Source organism: Lepidochelys kempii, chromosome 27 (assembly GCF_965140265.1).
Source record: "Lepidochelys kempii isolate rLepKem1 chromosome 27, rLepKem1.hap2, whole genome shotgun sequence".
Lineage (NCBI taxonomy): Eukaryota > Metazoa > Chordata > Testudines > Cheloniidae > Lepidochelys > Lepidochelys kempii.
This window is the reverse complement of record NC_133282.1, coordinates 14,471,250-14,479,713: the sequence shown is the minus strand read 5'-3', so window position 1 is coordinate 14,479,713 and position 8,464 is coordinate 14,471,250. Positions and strand designations below refer to the sequence as shown.

The following is an 8,464-nucleotide window of genomic DNA, read 5'->3' as shown; positions in this document are numbered from 1 at the left end:
AGGACAAAACCAATGAGGAGTCCGGTGACAGACTAACAGATTTATTTGCCACCGGACTCCTTGTTGTTTTTGTGGATACAGACTAACACAGCTACCCCTCTGATCACTGGAGGACAATGTCTCTTACTGGCTGTGTGTGCGTCCCCACAACTGGACACCTCAACTGGGGCCTCTGGGTGTGACCTCAGAAAACCAACAACCATCAACTCTACAGCCCTCTTGACACCGACAACGATGCGTTTGTTAAAAGGATACATTCAGGCCCTGCATCAACCCCCGTTAACATACACGGCTATATGAAAACCCGCAGTGACAGCTTCACCAGAGAAAGGCTAACAGTTATTAATAAAGCCCCTGGGCAGCTAACTGAAAAAATAATGTAATTCCATAATGGAAGCCTCAAAATAGAGAGATATTTAAAGAATAATATGTTCTCACTGGGGAAAAAAAAATCCCACGCCCCATTGCATGTATTTAATGGGGTTTGGTTTTTTTGTTTTTTTTTTCTCTCCCACTGTTCTATTTAAAATGTCTCAATTTTATTTTGATCTTTCATACATAATATGGAAGTAATCTACTCCTACGGCTTTCTTGAGAAGACTTGAGAAGGAATAAATCAGTTTGCAGGAGCTCTCCAACAAAACAAAACACTTCCCATCGTGTCAATCAGGGCTGCGTGACTAGTGAACTGGGGAGCATGCTGGGGGTTGTAGATGCTAGCATGAAATACATCCTTTGGAGGAAGTACCACCCACAGTCCCCCTCATGGAGACCTCTTGCCCATGATGGGCACACAGGTAAAGTGATCATGCCATCCTAAGCTCCAGTGAGGTTGGCTGGAGGGGGGTGTTGAGAGTCGGTTGTTGCATCAATGCTTAGACTCAGTGGCCATAAACTCTGCACCAGGCATGCCCAGGAGTTACAGACTCCCGCTGGAAGGCTGGCATAGCAGTTACAGTGTGGCTCTGGGTGTAGGTTGGTGGGATGTGGGGGGGATTCAGTTCTCCGTCTCTGCTTCGCTCCATGCACAGAGTGTGTGTTTTATCAAGGGGGGGAGAGACTGGCAGACTCAGTTTTTCCCCTTGGGTATACAGAATCCCATTTCAAGCAAATACCCCTAAACCAAAACAATCTCAGTCAAACCTTAGGCCTGGAAATGATCAGTGTGGAAAACCTCTCCAGTGGGCACTTTAAATGCCCCTGAATTACTTAGACACTTTTCACAATCCCACCCGTTATGCATCTAGGACATCAGCATAAACCTAAGGGCAGAGGCCAAGCTCCAAAAGGAATGAACTAAATTTGATTCGTGTGTAAAATTTCCAGCACTAGCAGGGGGAGGAAACGACACCAAGGTCCTGAAACTGCTGATCACCTTAAACGAATCAATTATAACCACAGGCAGAGGTAGTATTTACACAGGACTTCCCCTAGCCAAGCGACTTGCAAACATCCCCTCCTGAGGGCTCCCTGCAGCTTTGTGAAGGAGGAGAAATTTCACAGACGGGGGTGGGGGTGGGGAAACTCACAGGCCTAGGGTTTTCAAAAGTGACTGTCGTCTTGGGGCTGGCCTGAGCCTTCTTAAAGAGGCCTGGTTTTCAGCAGGGACAGGCGACGGGCTGCAGGCCTCTGAACATTGGGCGCCCGAAGGGAGGGTCTCAGATCTGGGCCCCCCAAAAACGAAGCAGAAAGAACAGGAGGACTTGTGGCACCTTCCAGACTCACAAATTTGTTTGAGCCTAAGCTTTGGGAGGGGAGGGAGGGAAACTGTGGCTAACTCAGTGGGCTCTGGCCGGCCGAGGTCAGTCGCCTCTTGACATTTAGACTGGGGGGGGGCGGGGGGGAGGCAGACACCAGACAAATAACCACGGAGGAGATTGAACCTGCCGCTCCTCTCTGGGAAGTTGTGGGATGAGCAGCAGAGGCGGCGGCCAGCTGGGGGAGAGGAGAGGCGTGGGGAGGTTTATTTCCCCAGCTCCTCCTCTTCCCTTAAAAACACATCGCTGCATTTAAAGGGGGGGGGGGCAGAGATTGAGGGGGGGGGGGATAAGGGGACAGGATCCGACCCTCTTGGAAAGGACCAGGGCGGCTCTGGCCCTCTCGCCCTGTGTCTGGTTTGTTTATTTGCTCGCCGGGCAGGAGCCGGCATGGCCCAGGCGAGCCCCGGCCAGGCGGGGAGCCGGGCGAAGGGGTGAGCCCGCGGGCGGGCGAGCGGTGCCGGGCTGGGTGGGGATCCAGCCGGCCCGGCTCGGCTCGGCCCGGCCCGGCCCGGCCCGGCGCGGGGCCACGTGGTGCGGCCGGCGGGGGCTAGTGCGAGCGGAAGAAAGGGGCGGCAGGAAAAGGGAAGCGGCGGAGCCATTCCCGGTGGGGGGCGAAGGAGCCGCCCCACCCCCACCCCGGCGCTGCTCGCGGGGATCCGGCCGCGCCGAGCATGGAGCCCGCCGGGCTGCGGTGAGTCGGCTCCGCCGCGCTGGGCGCCTGCGGCCGGGGGTCGGGCCCCCGCCCCCGCGCTGGGGGGTCCCACGGGGGGCGGGGCGGGGCGGGGCTGTCTCCTCCGGGCGGGTCCGAGCAACGCGGGCTGTACCGGCCCCCGCGCCCCCCAGCCCGCCCCATTGCACCCCTGCCTAGAGCCCCGCATCCCGACACCCCCCCGGCCCCATTGCACCTTCGCTGCCTCCCCCCACCCCCGGCCCCATTGCACCCCGGGTCCCTCGCTCGCTGCCTGGACTCCCGATCTCCCCCCCCCGGCCCCATTGCACCCCTGCCTAGAGCCCCGCATCCCGACACCCCCCGGCCCCATTGCACCTTCGCTGCCTCCCCCCACCCCCGGCCCCATTGCACCCCGGGTCCCTCGCTCGCTGCCTGGACTCCCGATCTCCCCCCCCCGGCCCCATTGCACCCTTGCCTAGAGCCCCGCATCCCGACACCCCCCGGCCCCATTGCACCTTCGCTGCCTCCCTCCCCCCCGGCCCCATTGCACCCCGGGTCCCTCGCTCGCTGCCTGGACCCCCGCATCCCGACACCCCCCCGGCCCCATTGCACCTTCGCTGCCTCCCCGCCCCGGCCCCATTGAACCCCGGGTCCCTCGCTCGCTGCCTGGACCCCCGATCCCCCCCCGGCCCCATTGCCCCCCGGGTCCCTCCCCCCCGGCCCCATTGCACCCCTGCCTAGACCCCCGCATCCCGACACCCCCCGGCCCATTGCACCCCTGGTCCCTCCCTCCCCCCCGGCCCCATTGCACCTTCGCTGCCTCCCCCCCCCGGCCCCATTGCCCCCCGGGTCCCTCCCCCCCGGCCCCATTGCCCCCCGGGTCCCTCCCCCCCGGCCCCATTGCACCCCTGCCTAGACCCCCGCATCCCGACACCCCCCCGGCCCCATTGCACCCCGGGTCCCTCGCTCGCTGCCTGGACCCCCGCATCCCGACACCCCCCCCAGCCCCATTGCACCTTCGCTGCCTCCCCCCCCCGGCCCCATTGCACCCCGGGTCCCTCGCTCGCTGCCTGGACCCCCGATCCACACCCCCGGCCCCATTGCACCCCGGGTCCCTCGCTCGCTGCCTGGACTCCGGCATCCCGACACCCCCCCCAGCCCCATTGCACCTTTGCTGCCTCCCCCCCGGCCCCATTGCCTCCCGGGTCCCTCCCCCCCGGCCCCATTGCACCCCTGCCTAGACCCCCGCATCCCGACACCCCCCCCGGCCCCATTGCACCTTCGCTGCCTCCCCCCCCCGGCCCCATTGCACCCCGGGTCCCTCGCTCGCTGCCTGGACCCCCGCATCCCGACACCCCCCCCAGCCCCATTGCACCTTCGCTGCCTCCCCGCCCCGGCCCCATTGAACCCCGGGTCCCTCGCTCGCTGCCTGGACTCCCGATCCCCTCCCCCCCGGCCCCATTGCACCCCGGGTCCCTCGCTCGCTGCCTAGACCCCCGCATCCCGACACCCCCCCAGCCCCATTGCACCTTTGCTACCTCCCCGCCCGGACCCCACAGCCTGCCCTCCCCCCCACCCCATTGCACCCCGGGTCCCTGGCTCGCTGCCTGGACTCCCTCCCCCCTCCCCCCAGCCCCATTGCACCTCCGCTACCTCCCCGCCCGGACCCCCCAGGACGCCCCCTGCCCCGGCCCCATTGCACCCCAGGTCCTTCCCCCTGCCCCATTGCTCCCCTGGTCCCTCGCTCGCTGCCTGGACCTCCCGATCCTGAACCCCCTGGCCCCATTGCACCCCTGCTACCCCCCAGCCCCATTGCACCCCTGGTCCTTTGCTCGCTGCCTGGACACCCCCATCCCAACCCTCCCGGCCCCATTGCACCCCGGGTCCCTCCCTCCCTGGTCCCCCCAACCCCATTGCACCCCGGGTCCCTCCCTGCCTGGACTCCGCACCCCGACCCTCCTCCAGCCCCATTGCACCCCGAGTCCCTCCCTGCCCGGACCCCCTCAGCCCCGACCCTCCCCCGGACCCATTGCACCCCCACTCCCTCCCTGCCCAGACCCCCATCCTGACCCTCCCTCGGCCCCATTGCACCCCTGGTCCCTCCCCTCCCTTGCCCCTGCATCTGGAACCCCCCCATCCCAACCCTCCCCGAGGCCCCACTGCATCCCTAGTTCCTCTGTGCCCGGACCCCCCATCCTGACCCTCCCCTGGCCCCATTGCACCCCTGCTCCCTTCCTGCCCTGATCCCCACCCCCAGACCCCTATATCCGTGAGTCCTCCACACCCCAACCTCCCCGAGTCCCCAGACTCTATTGCGTACTGACCCCCCCACACACTTCAATGCTTGGTTCCATTGCATCTGTGATGCCCCATTTCATACTGATCCCTGCATATGTGACCCCCACCACTAGCCACTTGATCCCATTGCATGTTTGATCCCTGCCCTCACCCCCCAGCTTCTGCATCTCTGACCCCCCCAAACCCTGGCCCCCTGTATCTATGACCCCACATGTGCACCCTAATTTCCCCAGACCACATTGTATACCAACCCTTCCACCCCCAGCCCCTGGTCCCAATGTATCTGTGACCTGCCTGGTTCCCTGCATCTGTACCACCTGTCCAATCCTAATCCCCTCGCCTCTGGTCCCTACCCTGACCCCCAGCTCCCTGCATCTGTGACCCCCCCCCCGCCCCACATTCTGATCTCGGGCCAACTGCTTCATAGCATCCTAACACCCTGCATCTATAACATCCCCCCATCCTATCCATTGTATCCATGACTCCCCCATCCTGACACCCCACCGCAACCAATTGTATCTGTGATCCTCCAACCTCTGTGTGCTGACCCCTGCCTACATGACCCCCACACCCCTAACTCCCTGATCCCATTGTGTCTGTCCCCCCATTGCTTACTGACACCCTGAATCTGTGACCCCTCTAATTGTGATCTTCCTCCATCCTGATCCCAGGGCACCTCTGGGCCCTCCATATTCTGACCTCCTGCATCCTAAGACCTGTGACCCCATTGCATCTGTGACCCTCGCAGCCTAACTCCCGGGACCCTGTTGTGTCTGTGAGACACTCCAACCCTGATCCCCACCCCCCATCCCCATTGCATCATTGTCCCCCCCATCCCATTGCAATCCCCGCCTCTGTGACTGCCCCCCCCCCGCGTTCTGACCACTCTGCATATGTGACTTGTAAAGCTAATACAGCTGCACATGAAGCCCCCGCCACACCCTGGCCCATTCACGTGACCCTTCCCCCCAAGTATGGCAAGCATGCCCCTCCCCCATCCTGCTCCCATTGTGTGTGTTCACCCCACTCTCTACACACTAGAGGGATCAGCTGGACAGACCCTTCCCCTCCCACCCCCATCAGCTCTACTTCGGGCTCAGGGACCAGACATCTGGAAGCAAATGCAACATCTGGCTGCTTGGGATGACTCTGTGTGGGGTGAGAGGGAGGGGCAGGGAGTCTGGGCTTGCAGGCTGATCTCTGTGAAGGCTCACAGCAGGGAGCTGGGGCTTTACCAGCCAGGTAACGGTAGCTGATCGTTTGCAAACGTCTTCCTGGCTGGCTGGAGCGGACGCAGGGATGTTCGGCTGGCTCCCAGGCCTGCTCTGGTGCCCTCCATTTGGGAAGTTGAGTGTTTGCATTGCGGTTCGCAGAGCAGAGAGGAAGGGGATAACGGTTTCGCGGCTTGTTCTCACAACATCGCTGTTGCCTGCACAGTCAGACTCGCCCTTTACACGGGATGCGGGTCACAGGCCCGTGTGCACGCTCAGGAGCACAGTGTTGCACGTTCACACTCAGTGTTACGCACCCTGATGCACGCTCCTTTCACACGCACCCGGCCTTACACGCCGGCACGCTCACTGCTACCCTGCGGCATGTGCCGGTGTGCACACTCAGGCTCACGCACGCACATTCATACGGCTGGTCACACACACTGTCGCACTCTTTGCACCCAGACACACACACGCGCGCGCTCTCTCACGCTCCTCTACGCCAGCTGGCAAGCTTCCCTCCCACATCGCGCACGCTGGCGGGATTTCGCTCGCACGCTTGAGGCTCACGGCTGCACACCCATGCGCAGAGGTGCTGGAAGGAGAGAGGCTGCCGCACCCCTGGGCTGGAAGTGGTTCCCATTGGATGCAGGGCTTGCCGTTTGGTTCAATGGCTCTCAGCAACCCCACAGTGCAAAGTGTTCCAGCCCCCCCCTTACCCATGCGCGCCATCTTTGCCGCCTTCCCCGATACCTGGAGCGATCCCTGTTGGGCAGCGAGTTACTGCTGCTTTGGTCACAAGTGAAAGAGAAAGCAGGCAAGGGAAATGAAAAGTAATTAAGGGAGGAATCTTTCCCATCACCGCTGAGTAACCAAGAAGCTCAGGGGCAGGAAAGAGATTCAGATCTGCTGGGGGTGGGGAGGACACAGCCATAGCTGGTTTTTTGTAGGGGCTGGGGAAGGTACGCTATGAAAGGGGGTAACTCTCGAATCATCTTCCCCTGCTTTTTAAACTACCGGGCCTGGGAAGCTGTTGTTATCTGGGATGGTCCCATGGTGAAGTGGTGCCTGTCAAATGTCAATGTCGGTCTGAGTTTCAGTGAATTCTTTTCAGAGTAGCAGCCGTGTTAGTCCATATTCGCAAAAGAAAAGGAGGACTTGTGGCACCTTAGAGACTAACCAATTTATTTCATAGAATCATAGAATATCAGGGTTGGAAGGGACCCCAGAAGGTCATCTAGTCCAACCCCCTGCTCGAAGCAGGACCAATTCCCAGTTAAATCATCCCAGCCAGGGCTTTGTCAAGCCTGACCTTAAAAACCTCTAAGGAAGGAGATTCCACCACCTCCCTAGGTGGCGCATAAGCTTTCGTGAGCTACAGCTCACTTCATCGGATGAATTCAGTGGAAAAACTGAATTCTTTGTTCACTTTGCCAGCTCTTAGTGGGAGAGAGCTGGGAGTAGGCAGTGAAGCAGGCACTGAGGAGGGTCCTTGGTCCCTCTAGCTCTTGTTGTCCCCCTGGGCGATCTGCAAACCAGAGCTGGGTTTGGTGCTGTTGAAATGCACCAGCCAGCCGTCACGCTGCACAGCTGGGGCCCAGTGTCTCCCCTTGGGACAGGAGGAACTCCCACTGATTCCTGTGGGATTGACTGGCTCCTGTGGGAGAGAACCGAAGACGATGGGGATGGCCAGGGTATGATAAACTATTGAGAATCAAGCCGCCCTTGGGGAATTTTGGCCAAGGAGTCTAGCACCTGCCTGGTGTTTGGGATTGTGCGTTCGTGCTGGAAATTGATCCTACCGGTTACTTGCCTACCTGCTTTTGAGGCTCAGGTGCACCGTGATTCTGCAGCTGGGGAATGTTTGGCTTCTTGTTCCTTCATGTAAATAAAATGTTTCTAGGCCTTATGGTTGCAAAGTTCATCACTCAGACGTAACTGATGCAATCATGCTTGCCAGTGACACCAGTTCAGGTATTTCTGGGGGGCGGTGATTCAAGTTCCTATCCCTCCCCCCACAGAGCCTGCAGACAGCCTGAAACCAAAACACAGGAGAGGTGAACTGCCTTGTTCATATCAGGGGGCGGTTAACTCTGAAAACTAATGATGACACAATCAGTGTCAACTATTAAACTATTGTTAACTAGTTAGTTACCTATTGGTATACTTACTATTATGTTTATTGCCGTTTGCCACCACACCTTCCCAGGTGCCAAACACCTCACCTGTCCTCTCCCCAGCTACTAAAACCCACAGCTTCACCTATGCCAAGAACTCCTGCAAGGCAGTAATGCATTTAACTGCAAAGTTCTGCAGCAGACGGACGATTAAAAATGTAGAGGCCTTGTAAAATAAATGGCATGCAATAAGTGGGGAAGCTGTAGCAATTGCATGGTTTGCTTTCCTATTGGATTCAGTGAATGTCTCAATGTTTTGATTTGTCCGACACTGCTGCAGACTCTCCAGGCTGTTGTACAGGGCTGCTGGAGAAGGCAAGGGGTTACTGGAGAGTGCACAAGCCCCGA

At 59.8% G+C, this 8,464-nt stretch overlaps 1 protein-coding gene across 1 annotated transcript in view; it reads left to right on the top strand.

Moving 5' to 3' along the window:
• The first annotated feature begins 2,270 nt into the window (after positions 1-2,270).
• Positions 2,271-8,464, top strand: part of TBKBP1 (TBK1 binding protein 1) — a 58,929-nt gene continuing 52,735 nt past the window's right edge. Inside the window, exon 1 of the mRNA XM_073326063.1 lies at positions 2,271-2,451. The gene's annotated coding sequence lies outside the window, so the exon portion shown is untranslated. The remainder of the gene's footprint in view (positions 2,452-8,464) is intronic.